The sequence below is a fragment of the Nymphaea colorata genome, chromosome 11 (genome assembly GCF_008831285.2).
Source record: "Nymphaea colorata isolate Beijing-Zhang1983 chromosome 11, ASM883128v2, whole genome shotgun sequence".
NCBI lineage: Eukaryota > Viridiplantae > Streptophyta > Magnoliopsida > Nymphaeales > Nymphaeaceae > Nymphaea > Nymphaea colorata.
In genome coordinates this window covers 9,588,216-9,614,428 of record NC_045148.1, presented here as the reverse complement: position 1 = coordinate 9,614,428, position 26,213 = coordinate 9,588,216, and the positions used below count along the sequence as shown (strand labels likewise).

General features: G+C 44.5%; 1 long non-coding RNA gene across 1 annotated transcript in view; it reads left to right on the top strand.

Moving 5' to 3' along the window:
- Positions 1-21,367, top strand: part of LOC116264011 (uncharacterized) — a 28,320-nt gene extending 6,953 nt beyond the window's left edge. The window contains exons 7-16 of the long non-coding RNA XR_007574600.1: positions 6,809-7,002; positions 7,074-7,326; positions 7,433-7,619; positions 13,058-13,705; positions 13,777-14,009; positions 14,116-14,302; positions 19,706-20,046; positions 20,160-20,353; positions 20,425-20,657; positions 20,764-21,367. This is a non-coding gene — a long non-coding RNA (uncharacterized LOC116264011). The remainder of the gene's footprint in view (positions 1-6,808; positions 7,003-7,073; positions 7,327-7,432; positions 7,620-13,057; positions 13,706-13,776; positions 14,010-14,115; positions 14,303-19,705; positions 20,047-20,159; positions 20,354-20,424; positions 20,658-20,763) is intronic.
- The last annotated feature ends 4,846 nt before the right edge of the window (positions 21,368-26,213 follow it).

Below are 26,213 nucleotides of genomic sequence, written 5' to 3'. Positions count from 1 at the left end.
ATGCGCCATAAAGTTTCTTCGAGTCCACATTGGTTTTTAGGAAAAAAACAAAAAAAGTGAGTCGCTATTTTCTCCAATGATTTTCTTCTTGTTGCATGTTAGGGCTGGCAAATTCCCACCCTTCTTTCTCCATGATCGTTTCTTGCTCCACCATTGAGCTCTTTGGGCAGCATATCTTTCTTTTAATGGCAGGAGTTCGTTCACGAGGCGGAGCCATTGGATGTCAATGGGTGACAATGGTGATGCAATCGGATGATGGGGATGAGGATTTCTTGCAAGAATGCCCTGTGAAAGATGTAGAGGTTCTTATTGTTCTCTCGTTCCTTTCGTTTATTTTCTTGTCGTTCACTGCGTTTTCTTTTTGCAGATTGAGGGCATATCAATGCTCCGTTGTACATTGTCACAGTGGTGTTAATGAATGGGCAGTGGTGGTGGAGATGATTAAGTGCCATTGAGATCAAGATCGAGATAGAAACAGGGAGATTAATGGCGGCGAACGAATCAGCTGTTGGAGATATCGAGATAGATTGAGATAGAAACAGGGAGTTTAATGGCGGCGAACAAATCAGCTGTCGGAGATTAATCTTCAGAATATCGTCCAGATGCATGACGTTATTGAGGTGAGCATGGATGGGCCAGTGATTCCGTTGTCCTTCTTCGTTTCTTTTGTTTTGTTGCAGTAAAATTGAGTGTTTCTTCTTTGTTCTCCATGTTCTCTTTTTGCAGATTGAGGCATATCAATGCTCCTTTGGACATTGTTGCAGTGGTGTTATTGAATGGGCATTGGTGGTGGAGATGAAAAGTGCCATTGAGATGAAGATCGAGATAGAAACAGGGAGATTCATGACGGCAAACGAATAAGCAGTTGGAGATTAATCATCAGAATATCGTCTGGATGCATGTTGTTATTAAGGTGAGTTCAGATGGGCCACCGATTCCACTCTTTCTTAGTTTGTTTTGTTTTATTGGAGTAAAATTTTGAGCGTTTCTTCTTTGTCATGGTTAGTAGATGAAATGTGAGGATTGCGTGATTGGTAAAATAGTTTGGGATGTGTTCATTCGTTATTGTTTGGCTTTCTTATAGAAAAATTGTTATTGGTTTTTGAGATGTCACTCAGAGTTGAATAATGAGCGTGTGATTAGGTGGCTGCAAGCAGCAGGGATTGAATTTCTTTTGGTATAACTGTCATGCTTGTTTAAGGATGATTACAAATAGCGCAATGTGGTTGTGGGTTTTGTGAAATACCTGATCGCTAGATTGCGGATGAATGTTCTCGTTAGAGATGTTATTATGAAACGAGACTCTGGCTTCTGGAAATCAACAGCTTGCAAAGAAGGCCTTCATTTGGTGTTGTATTGTCCAAAGATGAAGACGAATGAATGGAAGTTCTTGCTTAGGTTTGTCGTTGAACACATCTCTGTTCTCTTTTTTACTGTTTCCATTTTCTGCTTTATGTGTTGCATATGAAAATGACATTGAACTTTGTAAACACGATGGGTTCAAAAGATCTGAAGCAGTTTTTGTTATACAATGTTGATTTCAGTATTATATAATCTTTTGCAGACACAGACTTAAGTTGAGTAACAAAGGATATTTGCCAATGTGAGTATAAAATAAAAGAAAAAGAAAATTGGTTTGATTCAGGGTTAATTTTGTTCTTGAATATGGACTTATAATGTTCTTGTTCAGGGTTCCTTGTAGTAAGTACTCCTTGCTAAACAATTAATACTTCACTCTTGACTCTGTTGAATATTTGATTTAAGGAGAAGAATATTTGTGAGCGGGCATGGGGATTCAACAGATTGGTTGACTTTATTATTGAATCTCAAGGTTATCCTTGTTTTGCCAGTTACTTGCACAACGTTTCTTTTCAATACTTATTTGGGGTGCTTTATTGTTTTGTTACTTTTCATGTTGTTGAAAGAAAAGCTTCCTATAATGTGCTTGTTCGTTGGGACAAGTAGGGGGCAGAGTGTGATGTTGCATCATTACTAATAATAATGATGCAGTGCTTATGCTTTCTTCTCTTTTCATTCTTTTATTATTGGATGAGTGCATGACACACATTTGTGACTGTATTGATGTAGTTAAGATTTTCTTACTGCATCCTTTAGGAAACGTTTGACGGGCTGGAAATTCACGGTAGCACATGAAACTTATTTCAAATTTTTAAAATTTTTCCAGTTTATCAAACATGGAAAATTTTTTTTGACTGTTGGGGCTGGAAACGAAAATATATTTTTGGAAAAAATTTTCCAGCTGAGTGCTGGAAAAGTTTTTCTGGTTTTTTTTTTTTACAGTTACCTCTGCTGCCTCCCTCGTTCCCTTCTTCCTGCGCCTCCTTTCTTCTTCCACCGCTGCCTCCCTTCTTCCCCCCTCGCTCCCTTCTTCCTATCTTCCTCCCTTCCTCTTCCTCCACTGCCTCCCTTCTTCCTCCCTCCTTCCTACTTCCTCTGCTGCCTCCCTTCTTCCTCCCTCCTTCTTCCTCCGCCTCCCTTCTTCCTGTCTTCCTCCATTCTTCTTCCTCCGCTGCCTCCCTTCTTCCTCCGCCTCCCTTCTTCCTCCCTCCTTCCAACGCCTCCCTTCTTCCACCCTCCTTCTTCCTCCCTCTCTCCCTTCTTCTTGCCTTCCTCCATTCTTCTTCCTCTGCTGCCTCCCTTATTCCTCCCTCCTTCTTCCCCCCTCGCTACCTTTTTCCAGTCTTCCTCCCTTCTTCTTCCTCTGCTGCCTCCATTCTTCCTCCTCCGCTGTCTCCCTTGTTCCTGTGCTTCCCTTCTTCCTCCGCCTCCCTTCTTCCTCCCTCCTTCTTTTTTCCTCTCCCCCTTCTTCCTGCCTTCCTCCATTCTTCTTCCTCCGCTGCCTCCCTTCTTCCTCCCTCCTTCTACAACCCTCTCTTCCTTCTTCCTCCCTTCTTCCAGTGCTTCCCTTCTTCTTCCTCTGCTGCCTCCCTTCTTCCTTCCTCCTCCTTGTGCCTCCCTTCTTCTTCCTCCGCTGCCTCCCTTCTTCCTCCTTTCTTATTCCTCCGACGCCTCCCTTCTTCCTTCCTCCTTCTTCCTCCCTCGCTCCCTTCTTCCTACGCCTCCCTTCTTAGGACCCTTCTTCTTCCTCCGCTGCCTCCCTTCTTCCTTTACTGCCACCCTTCTTCTTCCTCCGCTGCCTCCCTTCTTTGTCCCTCCATCTTCTTCCGCCTCCCTTCTTCCTCCTTCCTTCCTTCGCCTCCCTTCTTCCTCCCTCGCTTCCTTCTTCCTACGCCTCCCTTCTTCCTCCTTGTACATGCGCCTCCCTTCTTCTTCCCTCCATCTTCATGCGCCTCCGTTCTTGCTCCCTTCTTCCTCCTTCGCTCCCTTCTTCCTGCCTACTTCTTCCTCCCTCGCTCCCCTCTTCCTCCCTACTTCTTCCACCGCTTCCTCCCTTCTTCCTCCCTCCTTCCAACGCCTCCCTTTTCCTCCCTCCTTCCTCTGCCTCCCTTCTTCCTCGCTCGCTCTCTTCTTGCTGTCTTCCTCCATTCTTCTTCCTCCGCTGCCTCCTCTTCTTCCTACGCCTCCCTTCTTAGGACCCTTCTTCTTCCTCCGCTGCCTCCCTTCTTCTTGTGCCTCCCTTCTTCTTCCTCCGCATCCCTTTTTCCTACCTCACTTCATTCTTCCTGCACCTCCATTCTTTTTCCTCTACTGCCTCCCTTCTTCCTGCCCCTCCCTTCTTCCCTTCTTCTTCCTCCGCTGCCCCCCTTCTTCCTGTGCCTCCCTTCTTCTTCCTCTTTCGCTCCCCTCTTCCTGCGCCTCCCTTCCTCTTTCCTCCGCCTCCCTTCCTCCTTCCTCCCTCGCTCCCTTCTTCTTCCTCCCTCGCTCCCTTCTTCCTCCCTTGCTCCCTTCTTCCTACACCTCTCCCTTCTTCCTCCCTGCTTCTTCCTTCGCCTCCCTTCTTCCTCCCTCGCTCCCTTCTTCCTGTGCCTCCCTTCTTCCTCCCTCCTTCCTCCGCCTCCGTTGTTCCTCCCTCTCTCCCTTCTTCCTGTTCCTCCCTTCTTCCTCCCTCTTTCTTCCTCCCTTGCTCCCTTCTTCCTGCGCGTCCCTTCTTCTTCCTCCGCTTCCCTTCTTCCTCCCTCGCTCCTTTCTTCCTGCGCCTCTCTTCTTCCTCCCTTTTTCTTCCTCCGCTGCCTCCTTTTTCCTCCCTCCTTCCTCTGCCTCCCTTCTTCGTCCCTCGCTCCCTTCTTTTTGCGCCTCCCTTCTTCTTCCTCCGCTGCCTCCCTTCTTCCTCCGCCTTCCTTCTTCCTCCCTCGCTGCCTTCTTCCTGCGCCTCCCTTCTTCTTCCTCTAGTGTCTCACTTCTTCCTCCCTCCTTTTTCCTCCCTTGCTCCCTTCTTCCTGCGCCTCCTTTCTTCCTCTCTCCTTCTTCCTCCCTTGCTGCCTTCTTCCTGCGCCTCCCTTCTTCTTCCTCCGTTGGCTCCCTTCTTCCTTCCTCCTTCCTCGGCCTTCCTTCTTCCTCCCTACCTCCTTCTTCCTCTGCCTCCCTTCTTCCTCTGCCTCCCTCCCTCCCTTCTTCCTGCGCTTCCCTTCTTCTTCCTCCCCTGCCTCCCTTCTTCCTCCCTCTCTCCCTTCTTTCTCCTCCATCGTTCCCTTCTTCTTCTGCCTCCCTTCTTCCTTCGTCGCTCGCCTTCTTCCTCGCTCCCTTCTGCCTCCCTCCTTCCCTTCTTCCTTCATCGCTCGCCTTCTTCCTCGCTCCCTTCCGCCTCCCTTCTTCCTTCCTCGCTCCCTTCTTCCTCCTTCGCTCCCTTCTTCCTCCTCCCTCCATCCCTTCTTTCTCTGCCTGCCGTTCCTCGTCGCTCCCTTCTTCCTCGCTCGCTCTCTTCTTCCTCCCTTGCTCCCTTCTTCCCCTTAACCTGGCAATATATTTTTTTTTTCATCTGAGAAATAAATTTCTGAAAGTTTATTTCTCAGTCATCACACTTAGTTATTCAGTTTCTTGAGATTGCTGCTTCATGGACTTTCACGTTCTTTTTTTCTCATTGCTGATGAATAAGATTTAGCTTGGTTAAACATTACATTATTGAAGCTATTCAATTTCTTGAGATTACTGGTTCGTGGACAAAACATTTTCTTTTTTCTCATTTTTTTGATGAATATGATTTATCTTAATTAAACATTTTCTGATTCTAAATACTTTTTTGATGATAATTTTTTTTAGAGTTTTCCATTTCGAAGACCTGGTTTGGGAATTTATTGAGCTTTTTTAATGATGCTTGGAGCTTGTGGTGATAACTTTTACTACATCCTTAAATGTCCATCCAATATGTGTTGTCATTTTTTTTTATTTATATTACGTGCACATTGTTAATTAGATTTAAAAGCTAACTCAAGTTATTCATTTTCCTGATATTACTACTTTAAGAGCTTCACGTCTTATTTTTCTCATTTTTAAATGCTTTTGTATGATGAGTTTGTTTGAAGTTTTTCAATTTAAGATATGGTTTGGGGATCTATGAAGCTTTTGTACCTAACTTTTTACTATATCTTTAACATCAATGAAAGATATGGTGTCATTTCTTCTATTCATTACAGGATTATACATTTTTGTCAAATTTTATGTACTACTTCAATTTGCTTTGTATGATTATATATTCTTAGGTTTTTAAAAAGTTAAAAGGTTATTTATCTTATATTGACATACTCTTATCATTATCTTTTTTTTTCAAGACTTGTTATTGAGCTATTTGATTTGCATATCTTTTGTTTTAGTGAATAGCTCATTTATGATTGTTTTTTTTACTCAGGTTTATGATGTTGGGCTTTAGACGACGGTTTAAATATAAACTTTTATTAGACATGATAGTTTTTTTAATTCATTTCAGACAAGGATTAACTTGCTAAGAAATCTTTTCATGTTAAATGTTTTTTATGATAAATTTATTGTTAGTTCTTACTTTTCTCTCTCAAAAGTTATTTATAGACTTGTCTCTTTATAATATTTACTAAGTTTGACTTCATGATTTCTTCTACAAGTTAGGTATCATTTTAGTTTTTGTTTAAATTTTTTACAATTTAGTGTTGTATTTGTTGAATATGTTCAAATATATAACAATCATATTCAACCCTTCTTTTAGTCTCTAGAGATTCTATATAGGCTTGGTTGATTACAACGTCATCACCACACACCCATGAGACAGGGTGCTATTTCCTTTTTTTAAACTTATTTCATATTTGATAATAAGTGTGTTCTGGTAACTTTTTGCCATTTATGGCTGTTTAATGAGACCATATCTCACGAAAATCTATTATATTCTTTTATGTTGTCATTTGATGAGTAGTTCTTGTCATCAGTTTAATTAGTTTTTTATAAATAAGTGAATATGATAATGTGCAGATTTCTCGTTTATTGTAGTTGGGGATGACGATCGAGACCGACTGATCAAATAAAAGGGTAGATTTTAGAGAAGCTCATTTAATTCATTTGAGCTGTCTCCTGACTCAAACACGGCCCAAGACTTATGCTACCAGCAGGGTCTTGAATGTAGTTGAGCATGGCGAGAAAAGGGTCATAGGTATGGATCGGGTCTCTTTTCAGCACTTGGGTTTGACAACAGATATTTTGTGGGGATCCAACCCAATGATCGGTAAGACGGTGGCCCACTCTTTTCTCATATGAAGTGGAACGGTTGATCCCCGCACTTTCTATGGCGTTTGATCTGCTAAGAAAGAAAGCCGGTGGGTATCAAATGCGCCATAAAGTTTCTTCGAGTCCACATTGGTTTTTAGGAAAAAAACAAAAAAAGTCAGTCGCTATTTTCTCCAATGATTTTCTTCTTGTTGCATGTTAGGGCTGGCAAATTCCCACCCTTCTTTCTCCATGATCGTTTCTTGCTCCACCATTGAGCTCTTTGGGCAGCATATCTTTCTTTTAATGGCAGGAGTTCGTTCACGAGGCGGAGCCATCGGATGTCAATGGGTGACAATGGTGATGCAATCGGATGATGCGGATGAGGATTTCTTGCAAGAATGCCCTGTGAAAGATGTAGAGGTTCTTATTGTTCTCTCGTTCCTTTCGTTTATTTTCTTGTCGTTCACTGCGTTTTCTTTTTGCAGATTGAGGGCATATCAATGCTCCGTTGTACATTGTCACAGTGGTGTTAATGAATGGGCAGTGGTGGTGGAGATGATTAAGTGCCATTGAGATCAAGATCGAGATAGAAACAGGGAGATTAATGGCGGCGAACGAATCAGCTGTTGGAGATATCGAGATAGATTGAGATAGAAACAGGGAGTTTAATGGCGGCGAACAAATCAGCTGTCGGAGATTAATCTTCAGAATATCGTCCAGATGCATGACGTTATTGAGGTGAGCATGGATGGGCCAGTGATTCCGTTGTCCTTCTTCGTTTCTTTTGTTTTGTTGCAGTAAAATTGAGTGTTTCTTCTTTGTTCTCCATGTTCTCTTTTTGCAGATTGAGGCATATCAATGCTCCTTTGGACATTGTTGCAGTGGTGTTATTGAATGGGCATTGGTGGTGGAGATGAAAAGTGCCATTGAGATGAAGATCGAGATAGAAACAGGGAGATTCATGACGGCAAACGAATAAGCAGTTGGAGATTAATCATCAGAATATCGTCTGGATGCATGTTGTTATTAAGGTGAGTTCAGATGGGCCACCGATTCCACTCTTTCTTAGTTTGTTTTGTTTTATTGGAGTAAAATTTTGAGCGTTTCTTCTTTGTCATGGTTAGTAGATGAAATGTGAGGATTGCGTGATTGGTAAAATAGTTTGGGATGTGTTCATTCGTTATTGTTTGGCTTTCTTATAGAAAAATTGTTATTGGTTTTTGAGATGTCACTCAGAGTTGAATAATGAGCGTGTGATTAGGTGGCTGCAAGCAGCAGGGATTGAATTTCTTTGGTATAACTGTCATGCTTGTTTAAGGATGATTACAAATAGCGCAATGTGGTTGTGGGTTTTGTGAAATACCTGATCGCTAGATTGCGGATGAATGTTCTCGTTAGAGATGTTATTATGAAACGAGACTCTGGCTTCTGGAAATCAACAGCTTGCAAAGAAGGCCTTCATTTGGTGTTGTATTGTCCAAAGATGAAGACGAATGAATGGAAGTTCTTGCTTAGGTTTGTCGTTGAACACATCTCTGTTCTCTTTTTTACTGTTTCCATTTTCTGCTTTATGTGTTGCATATGAAAATGACATTGAACTTTGTAAACACGATGGGTTCAAAAGATCTGAAGCAGTTTTTGTTATACAATGTTGATTTCAGTATTATATAATCTTTTGCAGACACAGACTTAAGTTGAGTAACAAAGGATATTTGCCAATGTGAGTATAAAATAAAAGAAAAAGAAAATTGGTTTGATTCAGGGTTAATTTTGTTCTTGAATATGGACTTATAATGTTCTTGTTCAGGGTTCCTTGTAGTAAGTACTCCTTGCTAAACAATTAATACTTCACTCTTGACTCTGTTGAATATTTGATTTAAGGAGAAGAATATTTGTGAGCGGGCATGGGGATTCAACAGATTGGTTGACTTTATTATTGAATCTCAAGGTTATCCTTGTTTTGCCAGTTACTTGCACAACGTTTCTTTTCAATACTTATTTGGGGTGCTTTATTGTTTTGTTACTTTTCATGTTGTTGAAAGAAAAGCTTCCTATAATGTGCTTGTTCGTTGGGACAAGTAGGGGCAGAGTGTGATGTTGCATCATTACTAATAATAATGATGCAGTGCTTATGCTTTCTTCTCTTTTCATTCTTTTATTATTGGATGAGTGCATGACACACATTTGTGACTGTATTGATGTAGTTAAGATTTTCTTACTGCATCCTTTAGGAAACGTTTGACGGGCTGGAAATTCACGGTAGCACATGAAACTTATTTCAAATTTTTAAAATTTTTCCAGTTTATCAAACATGGAAAATTTTTTTTGACTGTTGGGGCTGGAAACGAAAATATATTTTTGGAAAAAATTTTCCAGCTGAGTGCTGGAAAAGTTTTTCTGGTTTTTTTTTTTTACAGTTACCTCTGCTGCCTCCCTCGTTCCCTTCTTCCTGCGCCTCCTTTCTTCTTCCACCGCTGCCTCCCTTCTTCCCCCCTCGCTCCCTTCTTCCTATCTTCCTCCCTTCCTCTTCCTCCACTGCCTCCCTTCTTCCTCCCTCCTTCCTACTTCCTCTGCTGCCTCCCTTCTTCCTCCCTCCTTCTTCCTCCGCCTCCCTTCTTCCTGTCTTCCTCCATTCTTCTTCCTCCGCTGCCTCCCTTCTTCCTCCGCCTCCCTTCTTCCTCCCTCCTTCCAACGCCTCCCTTCTTCCACCCTCCTTCTTCCTCCCTCTCTCCCTTCTTCTTGCCTTCCTCCATTCTTCTTCCTCTGCTGCCTCCCTTATTCCTCCCTCCTTCTTCCCCCCTCGCTACCTTTTTCCAGTCTTCCTCCCTTCTTCTTCCTCTGCTGCCTCCATTCTTCCTCCTCCGCTGTCTCCCTTGTTCCTGTGCTTCCCTTCTTCCTCCGCCTCCCTTCTTCCTCCCTCCTTCTTTTTTCCTCTCCCCCTTCTTCCTGCCTTCCTCCATTCTTCTTCCTCCGCTGCCTCCCTTCTTCCTCCCTCCTTCTACAACCCTCTCTTCCTTCTTCCTCCCTTCTTCCAGTGCTTCCCTTCTTCTTCCTCTGCTGCCTCCCTTCTTCCTTCCTCCTCCTTGTGCCTCCCTTCTTCTTCCTCCGCTGCCTCCCTTCTTCCTCCTTTCTTATTCCTCCGACGCCTCCCTTCTTCCTTCCTCCTTCTTCCTCCCTCGCTCCCTTCTTCCTACGCCTCCCTTCTTAGGACCCTTCTTCTTCCTCCGCTGCCTCCCTTCTTCCTTTACTGCCACCCTTCTTCTTCCTCCGCTGCCTCCCTTCTTTGTCCCTCCATCTTCTTCCGCCTCCCTTCTTCCTCCTTCCTTCCTTCGCCTCCCTTCTTCCTCCCTCGCTTCCTTCTTCCTACGCCTCCCTTCTTCCTCCTTGTACATGCGCCTCCCTTCTTCTTCCCTCCATCTTCATGCGCCTCCGTTCTTGCTCCCTTCTTCCTCCTTCGCTCCCTTCTTCCTGCCTACTTCTTCCTCCCTCGCTCCCCTCTTCCTCCCTACTTCTTCCACCGCTTCCTCCCTTCTTCCTCCCTCCTTCCAACGCCTCCCTTTTCCTCCCTCCTTCCTCTGCCTCCCTTCTTCCTCGCTCGCTCTCTTCTTGCTGTCTTCCTCCATTCTTCTTCCTCCGCTGCCTCCTCTTCTTCCTACGCCTCCCTTCTTAGGACCCTTCTTCTTCCTCCGCTGCCTCCCTTCTTCTTGTGCCTCCCTTCTTCTTCCTCCGCATCCCTTTTTCCTACCTCACTTCATTCTTCCTGCACCTCCATTCTTTTTCCTCTACTGCCTCCCTTCTTCCTGCCCCTCCCTTCTTCCCTTCTTCTTCCTCCGCTGCCCCCCTTCTTCCTGTGCCTCCCTTCTTCTTCCTCTTTCGCTCCCCTCTTCCTGCGCCTCCCTTCCTCTTTCCTCCGCCTCCCTTCCTCCTTCCTCCCTCGCTCCCTTCTTCTTCCTCCCTCGCTCCCTTCTTCCTCCCTTGCTCCCTTCTTCCTACACCTCTCCCTTCTTCCTCCCTGCTTCTTCCTTCGCCTCCCTTCTTCCTCCCTCGCTCCCTTCTTCCTGTGCCTCCCTTCTTCCTCCCTCCTTCCTCCGCCTCCGTTGTTCCTCCCTCTCTCCCTTCTTCCTGTTCCTCCCTTCTTCCTCCCTCTTTCTTCCTCCCTTGCTCCCTTCTTCCTGCGCGTCCCTTCTTCTTCCTCCGCTTCCCTTCTTCCTCCCTCGCTCCTTTCTTCCTGCGCCTCTCTTCTTCCTCCCTTTTTCTTCCTCCGCTGCCTCCTTTTTCCTCCCTCCTTCCTCTGCCTCCCTTCTTCGTCCCTCGCTCCCTTCTTTTTGCGCCTCCCTTCTTCTTCCTCCGCTGCCTCCCTTCTTCCTCCGCCTTCCTTCTTCCTCCCTCGCTGCCTTCTTCCTGCGCCTCCCTTCTTCTTCCTCTAGTGTCTCACTTCTTCCTCCCTCCTTTTTCCTCCCTTGCTCCCTTCTTCCTGCGCCTCCTTTCTTCCTCTCTCCTTCTTCCTCCCTTGCTGCCTTCTTCCTGCGCCTCCCTTCTTCTTCCTCCGTTGGCTCCCTTCTTCCTTCCTCCTTCCTCGGCCTTCCTTCTTCCTCCCTACCTCCTTCTTCCTCTGCCTCCCTTCTTCCTCTGCCTCCCTCCCTCCCTTCTTCCTGCGCTTCCCTTCTTCTTCCTCCCCTGCCTCCCTTCTTCCTCCCTCTCTCCCTTCTTTCTCCTCCATCGTTCCCTTCTTCTTCTGCCTCCCTTCTTCCTTCGTCGCTCGCCTTCTTCCTCGCTCCCTTCTGCCTCCCTCCTTCCCTTCTTCCTTCATCGCTCGCCTTCTTCCTCGCTCCCTTCCGCCTCCCTTTTCCTTCCTCGCTCCCTTCTTCCTCCTTCGCTCCCTTCTTCCTCCTCCCTCCATCCCTTCTTTCTCTGCCTGCCGTTCCTCGTCGCTCCCTTCTTCCTCGCTCGCTCTCTTCTTCCTCCCTTGCTCCCTTCTTCCCCTTAACCTGGCAATATATTTTTTTTTTCATCTGAGAAATAAATTTCTGAAAGTTTATTTCTCAGTCATCACACTTAGTTATTCAGTTTCTTGAGATTGCTGCTTCATGGACTTTCACGTTCTTTTTTTCTCATTGCTGATGAATAAGATTTAGCTTGGTTAAACATTACATTATTGAAGCTATTCAATTTCTTGAGATTACTGGTTCGTGGACAAAACATTTTCTTTTTTCTCATTTTTTTGATGAATATGATTTATCTTAATTAAACATTTTCTGATTCTAAATACTTTTTTGATGATAATTTTTTTTAGAGTTTTCCATTTCGAAGACCTGGTTTGGGAATTTATTGAGCTTTTTTTAATGATGCTTGGAGCTTGTGGTGATAACTTTTACTACATCCTTAAATGTCCATCCAATATGTGTTGTCATTTTTTTTTATTTATATTACGTGCACATTGTTAATTAGATTTAAAAGCTAACTCAAGTTATTCATTTTCCTGATATTACTACTTTAAGAGCTTCACGTCTTATTTTTCTCATTTTTAAATGCTTTTGTATGATGAGTTTGTTTGAAGTTTTTCAATTTAAGATATGGTTTGGGGATCTATGAAGCTTTTGTACCTAACTTTTTACTATATCTTTAACATCAATGAAAGATATGGTGTCATTTCTTCTATTCATTACAGGATTATACATTTTTGTCAAATTTTATGTACTACTTCAATTTGCTTTGTATGATTATATATTCTTAGGTTTTAAAAAGTTAAAAGGTTATTTATCTTATATTGACATACTCTTATCATTATCTTTTTTTTTCAAGACTTGTTATTGAGCTATTTGATTTGCATATCTTTTGTTTTAGTGAATAGCTCATTTATGATTGTTTTTTTTACTCAGGTTTATGATGTTGGGCTTTAGACGACGGTTTAAATATAAACTTTTATTAGACATGATAGTTTTTTTAATTCATTTCAGACAAGGATTAACTTGCTAAGAAATCTTTTCATGTTAAATGTTTTTTATGATAAATTTATTGTTAGTTCTTACTTTTCTCTCTCAAAAGTTATTTATAGACTTGTCTCTTTATAATATTTACTAAGTTTGACTTCATGATTTCTTCTACAAGTTAGGTATCATTTTATTTTTTGTTTAAATTTTTTACAATTTAGTGTTGTATTTGTTGAATATGTTCAAATATATAACAATCATATTCAACCCTTCTTTTAGTCTCTAGAGATTCTATATAGGCTTGGTTGATTACAACGTCATCACCACACACCCATGAGACAGGGTGCTATTTCCTTTTTTTAAACTTATTTCATATTTGATAATAAGTGTGTTCTGGTAACTTTTTGCCATTTATGGCTGTTTAATGAGACCATATCTCACGAAAATCTATTATATTCTTTTATGTTGTCATTTGATGAGTAGTTCTTGTCATCAGTTTAATTAGTTTTTTATAAACAAGTGAATATGATAATGTGCAGATTTCTCGTTTATTGTAGTTGGGGATGACGATCGAGACCGACTGATCAAATAAAAGGGTAGATTTTAGAGAAGCTCATTTAATTCATTTGAGCTGTCTCCTGACTCAAACACGGCCCAAGACTTATGCTACCAGCAGGGTCTTGAATGTAGTTGAGCATGGCGAGAAAAGGGTCATAGGTATGGATCGGGTCTCTTTTCAGCACTTGGGTTTGACAACAGATATTTTGTGGGGATCCAACCCAATGATCGGTAAGACGGTGGCCCACTCTTTTCTCATATGAAGTGGAACGGTTGATCCCCGCACTTTCTATGGCGTTTGATCTGCTAAGAAAGAAAGCCGGTGGGTATCAAATGCGCCATAAAGTTTCTTCGAGTCCACATTGGTTTTTAGGAAAAAAACAAAAAAAGTCAGTCGCTATTTTCTCCAATGATTTTCTTCTTGTTGCATGTTAGGGCTGGCAAATTCCCACGCTTCTTTCTCCATGATCGTTTCTTGCTCCACCATTGAGCTCTTTGGGCAGCATATCTTTCTTTTAATGGCAGGAGTTCGTTCACGAGGCGGAGCCATCGGATGTCAATGGGTGACAATGGTGATGCAATCGGATGATGCGGATGAGGATTTCTTGCAAGAATGCCCTGTGAAAGATGTAGAGGTTCTTATTGTTCTCTCGTTCCTTTCGTTTATTTTCTTGTCGTTCACTGCGTTTTCTTTTTGCAGATTGAGGGCATATCAATGCTCCGTTGTACATTGTCACAGTGGTGGTGGAGATGATTAAGTGCCATTGAGATCAAGATCGAGATAGAAACAGGGAGATTAATGGCGGCGAACGAATCAGCTGTTGGAGATATCGAGATAGATTGAGATAGAAACAGGGAGTTTAATGGCGGCGAACAAATCAGCTGTCGGAGATTAATCTTCAGAATATCGTCCAGATGCATGACGTTATTGAGGTGAGCATGGATGGGCCAGTGATTCCGTTGTCCTTCTTCGTTTCTTTTGTTTTGTTGCAGTAAAATTGAGTGTTTCTTCTTTGTTCTCCATGTTCTCTTTTTGCAGATTGAGGCATATCAATGCTCCTTTGGACATTGTTGCAGTGGTGTTATTGAATGGGCATTGGTGGTGGAGATGAAAAGTGCCATTGAGATGAAGATCGAGATAGAAACAGGGAGATTCATGACGGCAAACGAATAAGCAGTTGGAGATTAATCATCAGAATATCGTCTGGATGCATGTTGTTATTAAGGTGAGTTCAGATGGGCCACCGATTCCACTCTTTCTTAGTTTGTTTTGTTTTATTGGAGTAAAATTTTGAGCGTTTCTTCTTTGTCATGGTTAGTAGATGAAATGTGAGGATTGCGTGATTGGTAAAATAGTTTGGGATGTGTTCATTCGTTATTGTTTGGCTTTCTTATAGAAAAATTGTTATTGGTTTTTGAGATGTCACTCAGAGTTGAATAATGAGCGTGTGATTAGGTGGCTGCAAGCAGCAGGGATTGAATTTCTTTTGGTATAACTGTCATGCTTGTTTAAGGATGATTACAAATAGCGCAATGTGGTTGTGGGTTTTGTGAAATACCTGATCGCTAGATTGAGGATGAATGTTCTCGTTAGAGATTTTATTATGAAACGAGACTCTGGCTTCTGGAAATCAACAGCTTGCAAAGAAGGCCTTCATTTGGTGTTGTATTGTCCAAAGATGAAGACGAATGAATGGAAGTTCTTGCTTAGGTTTGTCGTTGAACACATCTCTGTTCTCTTTTTTACTGTTTCCATTTTCTGCTTTATGTGTTGCATATGAAAATGACATTGAACTTTGTAAACACGATGGGTTCAAAAGATCTGAAGCAGTTTTTGTTATACAATGTTGATTTCAGTATTATATAATCTTTTGCAGACACAGACTTAAGTTGAGTAACAAAGGATATTTGCCAATGTGAGTATAAAATAAAAGAAAAAGAAAATTGGTTTGATTCAGGGTTAATTTTGTTCTTGAATATGGACTTATAATGTTCTTGTTCAGGGTTCCTTGTAGTAAGTACTCCTTGCTAAACAATTAATACTTCACTCTTGACTCTGTTGAATATTTGATTTAAGGAGAAGAATATTTGTGAGCGGGCATGGGGATTCAACAGATTGGTTGACTTTATTATTGAATCTCAAGGTTATCCTTGTTTTGCCAGTTACTTGCACAACGTTTCTTTTCAATACTTATTTGGGGGGCTTTATTGTTTTGTTACTTTTCATGTTGTTGAAAGAAAAGCTTCCTATAATGTGCTTGTTCATTGGGACAAGTAGGGGGCAGAGTGTGATGTTGCATCATTACTAATAATAATGATGCAGTGCTTATGCTTTCTTCTCTTTTCATTCTTTTATTATTGGATGAGTGCATGACACACATTGTGACTGTATCGATGTAGTTAAGATTTTCTTACTGCATCCTTTAGGAAACGTTTGACGGGCTGGAAATTCACGGTAGCACATGAAACTTATTTCAAATTTTTAAAATTTTTCCAGTTTATCAAACATGGAAAATTTTTTTTGACTGTTGGGGCTGGAAACGAAAATATATTTTTGGAAAAAATTTTCCAGCTGAGTGCTGGAAAAGTTTTTCCGGTTTTTTTTTTTTACAGTTACCTCTGCTGCCTCCCTCGTTCCCTTCTTCCTGCGCCTCCTTTCTTCTTCCACCGCTGCCTCCCTTCTTCCCCCCTCGCTCCCTTCTTCCTATCTTCCTCCCTTCCTCTTCCTCCACTGCCTCCCTTCTTCCTCCCTCCTTCCTACTTCCTCTGCTGCCTCCCTTCTTCCTCCCTCCTTCTTCCTCCGCCTCCCTTCTTCCTGTCTTCCTCCATTCTTCTTCCTCCGCTGCCTCCCTTCTTCCTCCGCCTCCCTTCTTCCTCCCTCCTTCCAACGCCTCCCTTCTTCCACCCTCCTTCTTCCTCCCTCTCTCCCTTCTTCTTGCCTTCCTCCATTCTTCTTCCTCTGCTGCCTCCCTTATTCCTCCCTCCTTCTTCCCCCCTCGCTACCTTTTTCCAGTCTTCCTCCCTTCTTCTTCCTCCGCTGCCTCCATTCTTCCTCCTCCGCTGTCTCCCTTGTTCCTGTGCTTCCCTTCTTCCTCCGCCTCCCTTCTTCCTCCCTCCTTCTTTTTTCCTCTCCCCTTCTTCCTGCCTTCCTCCATTCTTCTTCCTCCGCTGCCTCCCTTCTTCCTCCCTCCTTCTACAACCCTCTCTTCCTTCTTCCTCCCTTCTTCCAGTGCTTCCCTTCTTCTTCCTCTGCTGCCTCCCTTCTTCCTTCCTCCTCCTTGTGCCTCCCTTCTTCTTCCTCCGCTGCCTCCCTTCTTCCTCCTTTCTTATTCCTCCGACGCCTCCCTTCTTCCTTCCTCCTTCTTCCTCCCTCGCTCCCTTCTTCCTACGCCTCCCTTCTTAGGACCCTTCTTCTTCCTCCGCTGCCTCCCTTCTTCCTTTACTGCCACCCTTCTTCTTCCTCCGCTGCCTCCCTTCTTTGTCCCTCCATCTTCTTCCGCCTCCCTTCTTCCTCCTTCCTTCTTTCGCCTCCCTTCTTCCTCCCTCGCTTCCTTCTTCCTATGCCTCCCTTCTTCCTCCTTGTACATGCGCCTCCCTTCTTCTTCCCTCCATCTTCATGCGCCTCCGTTCTTGCTCCCTTCTTCCTCCTTCGCTCCCTTCTTCCTCCCTCGCTCCCCTCTTCCTCCCTACTTCTTCCACCGCTTCCTCCCTTCTTCCTCCCTCCTTCCAACGCCTCCCTTTTCCTCCCTCCTTCCTCTGCCTCCCTTCTTCCTCGCTCGCTCTCTTCTTCCTGTCTTCCTCCATTCTTCTTCCTCCGCTGCCTCCTCTTCTTCCTCCCTCGCTCCCTTCTTCCTACGCCTCCCTTCTTAGGACCCTTCTTCTTCCTCCGCTGCCTCCCTTCTTCTTGTGCCTCCTTCTTCTTCCTCCGCATCCCTTTTTCCTACCTCACTTCATTCTTCCTGCACCTCCATTCTTTTTCCTCTACTGCCTCCCTTCTTCCCTTCTTCTTCCTCCGCTGCCCCCCTTCTTCCTGTGCCTCCCTTCTTCTTCCTCTTTCGCTCCCCTCTTCCTGCGCCTCCCTTCCTCTTTCCTCCGCCTCCCTTCCTCCTTCCTCCCTCGCTCCCTTCTTCTTCCTCCCTCGCTCCCTTCTTCCTCCCTTGCTCCCTTCTTCCTACACCTCTCCCTTCTTCCTCCCTGCTTCTTCCTTCGCCTCCCTTCTTCCTCCCTCGCTCCCTTCTTCCTGTGGCTCCCTTCTTCCTCCCTCCTTCCTCCGCCTCCGTTGTTCCTCCCTCTCTCCCTTCTTCCTGTTCCTCCCTTCTTCCTCCCTCTTTCTTCCTCCCTTGCTCCCTTCTTCCTGCGCGTCCCTTCTTCCTCCCTCGCTCCTTTCTTCCTGCGCCTCTCTTCTTCCTCCCTCTTTCTTCCTCCGCTGCCTCCTTTTTCCTCCCTCCTTCCTCTGCCTCCCTTCTTCGTCCCTCGCTCCCTTCTTTTTGCGCCTCCCTTCTTCGTCCCTCGCTCCCTTCTTTTTGCGCCTCCCTTCTTCCTCCCTCGCTGCCTTCTTCCTGCGCCTCCCTTCTTCTTCCTCTAGTGTCTCACTTCTTCCTCCCTCCTTTTTCCTCCCTTGCTCCCTTCTTCCTGCGCCTCCTTTCTTCCTCTCTCCTTCTTCCTCCCTTGCTGCCTTCTTCCTGCGCCTCCCTTCTTCTTCCTTCGTTGGCTCCCTTCTTCCTTCCTCCTTCCTCGGCCTTCCTTCTTCCTCCCTACCTCCTTCTTCCTCTGCCTCCCTTCTTCCTCTGCCTCCCTCCCTCCCTTCTTCCTGCGCTTCCCTTCTTCTTCCTCCCCTGCCTCCCTTCTTCCTCCCTCTCTCCCTTCTTTCTCCTCCATCGTTCCCTTCTTCTTCTGCCTCCCTTCTTCCTTCGTCGCTCGCCTTCTTCCTCGCTCCCTTCTGCCTACCTCCTTCCCTTCTTCCTTCATCGCTTGCCTTCTTCCTCGCTCCCTTCCGCCTCCCTTTTTCCTTCCTCGCTCCCTTCTTCCTCCTTCGCTCCCTTCTTCCTCCTCCCTCCATCCCTTCTTTCTCTGCCTGCCGTTCCTCGTCGCTCCCTTCTTCCTCGCTCGCTCTCTTCTTCCTCCCTTGCTCCCTTCTTCCCCTTAACCTGGCAATATATTTTTTTTTTCATCTGAGAAATAAATTTCTGAAAGTTTATTTCTCAGTCATCACACTTAGTTATTCAGTTTCTTGAGATTGCTGCTTCATGGACTTTCACGTTCTTTTTTTCTCATTGCTGATGAATAAGATTTAGCTTGGTTAAACATTACATTATTGAAGCTATTCAATTTCTTGAGATTACTGGTTCGTGGACAAAACATTTTCTTTTTTCTCATTTTTTTGATGAATATGATTTATCTTAATTAAACATTTTCTGATTCTAAATACTTTTTTGATGATAATTTTTTTTAGAGTTTTCCATTTCGAAGACCTGGTTTGGGAATTTATTGAGCTTTTTTTAATGATGCTTGGAGCTTGTGGTGATAACTTTTACTACATCCTTAAATGTCCATCCAATATGTGTTGTCATTTTTTTTTATTTATATTACGTGCACATTGTTAATTAGATTTAAAAGCTAACTCAAGTTATTCATTTTCCTGATATTACTACTTTAAGAGCTTCACGTCTTATTTTTCTCATTTTTAAATGCTTTTGTATGATGAGTTTGTTTGAAGTTTTTCAATTTAAGATATGGTTTGGGGATCTATGAAGCTTTTGTACCTAACTTTTTACTATATCTTTAACATCAATGAAAGATATGGTGTCATTTCTTCTATTCATTACAGGATTATACATTTTTGTCAAATTTTATGTACTACTTCAATTTGCTTTGTATGATTATATATTCTTAGGCTTTTAAAAAGTTAAAAGGTTATTTATCTTATATTGACATACTCTTATCATTATCTTTTTTTTTCAAGACTTGTTATTGAGCTATTTGATTTGCATATCTTTTGTTTTAGTGAATAGCTCATTTATGATTGTTTTTTTTACTCAGGTTTATGATGTTGGGCTTTAGACGACGGTTTAAATATAAACTTTTATTAGACATGATAGTTTTTTTAATTCATTTCAGACAAGGATTAACTTGCTAAGAAATCTTTTCATGTTAAATGTTTTTTATGATAAATTTATTGTTAGTTCTTACTTTTCTCTCTCAAAAGTTATTTATAGACTTGTCTCTTTATAATATTTACTAAGTTTGACTTCATGATTTCTTCTACAAGTTAGGTATCATTTTATTTTTTGTTTAAATTTTTTACAATTTAGTGTTGTATTTGTTGAATATGTTCAAATATATAACAATCATATTCAACCCTTCTTTTAGTCTCTAGAGATTCTATATAGGCTTGGTTGATTACAACGTCATCACCACACACCCATGAGACAGGGTGCTATTTCCTTTTTTTAAACTTATTTCATATTTGATAATAAGTGTGTTCTGGTAACTTTTTGCCATTTATGGCTGTTTAATGAGACCATATCTCACGAAAATCTATTATATTCTTTTATGTTGTCATTTGATGAGTAGTTCTTGTCATCAGTTTAATTAGTTTTTTATAAATAAGTGAATATGATAATGTGCAGATTTCTCGTTTATTGTAGTTGGGGATGACGATCGAGACCGACTGATCAAATAAAAGGGTAGATTTTAGAGAAGCTCATTTAATTCATTTGAGCTGTCTCCTGACTCAAACACGGCCCAAGACTTATGCTACCAGCAGGGTCTTGAATGTAGTTGAGCATGGCGAGAAAAGGGTCATAGGTATGGATCGGGTCTCTTTTCAGCACTTGGGTTTGACAACAGATATTTTGTGGGGATCCAACCCAATGATCGGTAAGACGGTGGCCCACTCTTTTCTCATATGAAGTGGAACGGTTGATCCCCGCACTTTCTATGGCGTTTGATCTGCTAAGAAAGAAAGCCGGTGGGTATCAAATGCGCCATAAAGTTTCTTCGAGTCCACATTGGTTTTTAGGAAAAAAACAAAAAAAGTCAGTCGCTATTTTCTCCAATGATTTTCTTCTTGTTGCATGTTAGGGCTGGCAAATTCCCACGCTTCTTTCTCCATGATCGTTTCTTGCTCCACCATTGAGCTCTTTGGGCAGCATATCTTTCTTTTAATGGCAGGAGTTCGTTCACGAGGCGGAGCCATCGGATGTCAATGGGTGACAATGGTGATGCAATCGGATGATGCGGATGAGGATTTCTTGCAAGAATGCCCTGTGAAAGATGTAGAGGTTCTTATTGTTCTCTCGTTCCTTTCGTTTATTTTCTTGTCGTTCACTGCGTTTTCTTTTTGCAGATTGAGGGCATATCAATGCTCCGTTGTACATTGTCACAGTGGTGGTGGAGATGATTAAGTGCCATTGAGATCAAGATCGAGATAGAAACAGGGAGATTAATGGCGGCGAACGAATCAGCTGTTGGAGATATCGAGATAGATTGAGATAGAAACAGGGAGTTTAATGGCGGCGAACAAATCAGCTGTCGGAGATTAATCTTCAGAATATCGTCCAGATGCATGACGTTATTGAGGTGAGCATGGATGGGCCAGTGATTCCGTTGTCCTTCTTCGTTTCTTTTGTTTTGTTGCAGTAAAATTGAGTGTTTCTTCTTTGTTCTCCATGTTCTCTTTTTGCAGATTGAGGCATATCAATGCTCCTTTGGACATTGTTGCAGTGGTGTTATTGAATGGGCATTGGTGGTGGAGATGAAAAGTGCCATTGAGATGAAGATCGAGATAGAAACAGGGAGATTCATGATGGCAAACGAATAAGCAGTTGGAGATTAATCATCAGAATATCGTCTGGATGCATGTTGTTATTAAGGTGAGTTCAGATGCGCCACCGATTCCACTCTTTCTTAGTTTGTTTTGTTTTATTGGAGTAAAATTTTGAGTGTTTCTTCTTTGTCATGGTTAGTAGATGAAATGTGAGGATTGCGTGATTGGTAAAATAGTTTGGGATGTGTTCATTCGTTATTGTTTGGCTTTCTTATAGAAAAATTGTTATTGGTTTTTGAGATGTCACTCAGAGTTGAATAATGAGCGTGTGATTAGGTGGCTGCAAGCAGCAGGGATTGAATTTCTTTTGGTATAACTGTCATGCTTGTTTAAGGATGATTACAAATAGCGCAATGTGGTTGTGGGTTTTGTGAAATACCTGATCGCAAGATTGAGGATGAATGTTCTCGTTAGAGATTTTATTATGAAACGAGACTCTGGCTTCTGGAAATCAACAGCTTGCAAAGAAGGCCTTCATTTGGTGTTGTATTGTCCAAAGATGAAGACGAATGAATGGAAGTTCTTGCTTAGGTTTGTCGTTGAACACATCTCTGTTCTCTTTTTTACTGTTTCCATTTTCTGCTTTATGTGTTGCATATGAAAATGACATTGAACTTTGTAAACACGATGGGTTCAAAAGATCTGAAGCAGTTTTTGTTTTACAATGTTGATATCAGTATTATATAATCTTTTGCAGACACAGACTTAAGTTGAGTAACAAAGGATATTTGCCAATGTGAGTATAAAATAAAAGAAAAAGAAAATTGGTTTGATTCAGGGTTAATTTTGTTCTTGAATATGGACTTATAATGTTCTTGTTCAGGGTTCCTTGTAGTAAGTACTCCTTGCTAAACAATTAATACTTCACTCTTGACTCTGTTGAATATTTGATTTAAGGAGAAGAATATTTGTGAGCGGGCATGGGGATTCAACAGATTGGTTGACTTTATTATTGAATCTCAAGGTTATCCTTGTTTTGCCAGTTACTTGCACAACGTTTCTTTTCAATACTTATTTGGGGGGCTTTATTGTTTTGTTACTTTTCATGTTGTTGAAAGAAAAGCTTCCTATAATGTGCTTGTTCGTTGGGACAAGTAGGGGGCAGAGTGTGATGTTGCATCATTACTAATAATAATGATGCAGTGCTTATGCTTTCTTCTCTTTTCATTCTTTTATTATTGGATGAGTGCATGACACACATTTGTGACTGTATTGATGTAGTTAAGATTTTCTTACTGCATCCTTTAGGAAACGTTTGACGGGCTGGAAATTCACGGTAGCACATGAAACTTATTTCAAATTTTTAAAATTTTTCCAGTTTATCAAACATGGAAAATTTTTTTTGACTGTTGGGGCTGGAAACGAAAATATATTTTTGGAAAAAATTTTCCAGCTGAGTGCTGGAAAAGTTTTTCCGGTTTTTTTTTTTTACAGTTACCTCTGCTGCCTCCCTCGTTCCCTTCTTCGTGCGCCTCCTTTCTTCTTCCACCGCTGCCTCCCTTCTTCCCCCCTCGCTCCCTTCTTCCTATCTTCCTCCCTTCCTCTTCCTCCACTGCCTCCCTTCTTCCTCCCTCCTTCTTACTTCCTCTGCTGCCTCCCTTCTTCCTCCCTCCTTCCTACTTCCTCTGCTGCCTCCCTTCTTCCTCCCTCCTTCTTCCTCCGCCTCCCTTCTTCCTGTCTTCCTCCATTCTTCTTCCTCCGTTGCCTCCCTTCTTCCTCCCTCCTTCCAATGCCTCCCTTCTTCCACCCTCCTTCTTCCTCCCTCTCTCCCTTCTTCTTGCCTTCCTCCATTCTTCTTCCTCTGCTGCCTCCCTTATTCCTCCCTCCTTCTTCCCCCCTCGCTCCCTTTTTCCAGTCTTCCTCCCTTCTTCTTCCTCCGCTGCCTCCATTCTTCCTCCTCCGCTGTCTCCCTTGTTCCTGTGCTTCCCTTCTTCCTCCGCCTCCTTCTTCCTCCCTCCTTCTTTTTTCCTCTCTCCCTTGTTCCTGCCTTCCTCCATTGTTCTTCCTCCGCTGCCTCCCTTCTTCCTCCCTCCTTCTACAACCCTCGCTTCCTTCTTCCTCCTTTCTTATTCCTCCGACGCCTCCCTTCTTCCTTCCTCCTTCTTCCTCCCTCGCTCCCTTCTTCCTACGCCTCCCTTCTTAGGACCCTTCTTCTTCCTCCGCTGCCTCCCTTCTTCCTTTACTGCCACCCTTCTTCTTCCTCCGCTGCCTCCCTTCTTCGTCCCTCCATCTTCTTCCGCCTCCCTTCTTCCTCCTTCCTTCCTTCGCCTCTCTTCTTCCTCCCTCGCTTCCTTCTTCCTACGCCTCCCTTCTTCCTCCTTGTACATGCGCCCCTTCTTCTTCCCTCCATCTTCATGCGCCTCCGTTCTTCCTCCCTTGCTCCCTTCTTCCTCCTTCGCTCCCTTCTTCCTGCCTACTTCTTCCTCCCTCGCTCCCCTCTTCCTCCCTACTTCTTCCACCGCTGCCTCCCTTCTTCCTCCCTCCTTCCAACGCCTCCCTTTTCCTCCCTCCTTCCTCTGCCTCCCTTCTTCCTCGCTCGCTCTCTTCTTCCTGTCTTCCTCCGCTGCCTCCTCTTCTTCCTCCTTCTTCCTCCCTCGCTCCCTTCTTCCTACGCCTCCCTTCTTAGGACCCTTCTTCTTCCTCCGCTGCCTCCCTTCTTCCTGCCTACTTCTTCCTCCCTCGCTCCCCTCTTCCTCCCTACTTCTTCCACCGCTTCCTCCCTTCTTCCTCCCTCCTTCCAACGCCTCCCTTTTCCTCCCTCCTTCCTCTGCCTCCCTTCTTCCTCGCTCGCTCTCTTCTTCCTGTCTTCCTCCATTCTTCTTCCTCCGCTGCCTCCTCTTCTTCCTCCCTCGCTCCCTTCTTCCTACGCCTCCCTTCTTAGGACCCTTCTTCTTCCTCCGCTGCCTCCCTTCTTCTTGTGCCTCCCTTCTTCTTCCTCCGCATCCCTTTTTCCTACCTCACTTCATTCTTCCTGCACCTCCATTCTTTTTCCTCTACTGCCTCCCTTCTTCCCTTCTTCTTCCTCCGCTGCCCCCCTTCTTCCTGTGCCTCCCTTCTTCTTCCTCTTTCGCTCCTCTCTTCCTGCGCCTCCCTTCCTCTTTCCTCCGCCTCCCATCCTCCTTCCTCCCTCGCTCCCTTCTTCTTCCTCCCTCGCTCCCTTCTTCCTCCCTTGCTCCCTTCTTCCTCCCTGCTTCTTCCTTCGCTTCCCTTCTTCCTCCCTCGCTCCCTTCTTCCTGTGCCTCCCTTCTTCTTCCTCCACTGCCTCCCTTCTTCCTCCCTCCTTCCTCCGCCTCCGTTGTTCCTCCCTTCTTCCTCCCTCTTTCTTCCTCCCTTGCTCCCTTCTTCCTGTGCGTCCCTTCTTCCTCCCTCGCTCCTTTCTTCCTGCGCCTCTCTTCTTCCTCCTTTTTTCTTCCTCCGCTGCCTCCTTTTTCCTCCCTCCTTCCTCTGCCTCCCTTCTTCGTCCCTCGCTCCCTTCTTTTTGCGCCTCCCTTCTTCTTCCTCCGCTGCCTTCCTTCTTCCTCCCTCGCTGCCTTCTTCCTGCACCTCCCTTCTTCTTCCTCTAGTGTCTCACTTCTTCCTCCCTCCTTTTTCCTCCCTTGCTCCTTTCTTCCTCTCTCCTTCTTCCTCCCTTGCTGCCTTCTTCCTGCGCCTCCCTTCTTCTTCCTCCGTTGGCTCCCTTCTTCCTTCCTCCTTCCTCGGCCTTCCTTCTTCCTCCCTACCTCCTTCTTCCTCTGCCTCCCTTCTTCCTCTGCCTCCCTCCCTCCCTTCTTCCTGCGCTTCCCTTCTTCTTCCTCCCCTGCCTCCCTTCTTCCTCCCTCTCTCCCTTCTTTCTCCTCCATCGTTCCCTTCTGCCTCCCTTCTTCCTTCGTCGCTCGCCTTCTTCCTCGCTCCCTTCCGCTTCCCTTTTTCCTTCCCCGCTCCCTTCTTCCTCCTCCCTCCATCCCTTCTTTCTCTGCCTGCCGTTCCTCGTCGCTCCCTTCTTCCTCGCTCGCTCTCTTCTTCCTCCCTTGCTCCCTTCTTCCCCTTAACCTGGCAATATATTTTTTTTTTCATCTGAGAAATAAATTTCTGAAAGTTTATTTCTCAGTCATCACACTTAGTTATTCAGTTTCTTGAGATTGCTGCCCCCCTTCTTCTTCCTCTTTCGCTCCCCTCTTCCTCCGCCTCCCTTCCTCCTTCCTGCGCCTCCCTTCCGTCTTCCTCCTTGCTTCGTTCTTCCTACGCCTCCCCCTTCTTCCTCCCTGCTTCTTCCTTCGCCTCCCTTCTTCCTCCCTCGCTCCCTTCTTCCTGACTTCCTCTCTTCCTCTGTTGCCTCCCTTCTTCTTCCTTCGCTCCCTTCTTCTTGCCTCCTTCCTCCCTTCTTCTTCCCTCGCTCCCTTCTTCCTACCTCCTTTCTTCCTCCATTGCCTCCCTTCTTCTTCCTCCGCTGCCTCCCTTCTTCCTCCCTCGTTCCCTTTGTCCTATCTTCCTCCCTTCCTCTTCCTCTGTGGCATCCCTTCTTCCTACGCCTCCCTCCTTCCTCCATTGCCTCCCTTCTTCCTCCTCCATTCTTCCTTCCTCCCTCGCTCCCTTCTTCCTACGCCTCCTTTCTTAGGACCCTTCTTCTTCCTCCGCTGCCTCCCTTCTTCCTCCCTCCATTCTTCCTATGCCTCCCTTCTTCTTCCTCCGCATCCCTTTTTCCTACCCCACTTCATTCTTCCTACACCTCCATTCTTTTTCCTCTACTGCCTCCCTTCTTCCTGCCCCTCCTTTCTTCCCCCTTCTTCCTGTGCCTCCCTTCTTCTTCCTCCTTCGCTCCCCTCTTCCTGCGCCTCCCTTCCTCCTTCCTCCGCCTCCTTCACTCCCCTCTTCCTGCGCCTCCCTTCCTCCCTCGCTCCCTTCTTCTTCCTCCCTCGCTTCCTTCTTCCTGCACCTCCCTTCTTCCTCCCTTCTTCCTATGCCTTCCCCTTCTTCCTCCCTGCTTCTTCCTTCGCCTCCCTTCTTCCTGACTTCCTCTCTTCCTCTGTTGCCTCCCTTCTTCCTGCCTCCTTCCTCCCTTCTTCTTCCCTCGCTCCCTTCTTCCTACCTCCTTTCTTCCTCCATTGCCTCCCTTCTTCTTCCTCCGCTCCTTTGCCTCCCTCCTTCTTCCTCCCTCGTTCCCTTCGTCCTCTTTTCCTCCCTTCCTCTTCCTCTGTTGCGTCTCTTCTTCCTACGCCTCCCTCCGTCCTCCTTCGCTCCCTTCTTCCTCCTCCATTGCCTCCCTTCTCTGCCTCTTCTTCCTCCTCCATTGCCCCCTTCTTCCTGCGCCTCCCTTCTTCCCTCGCTCGTTG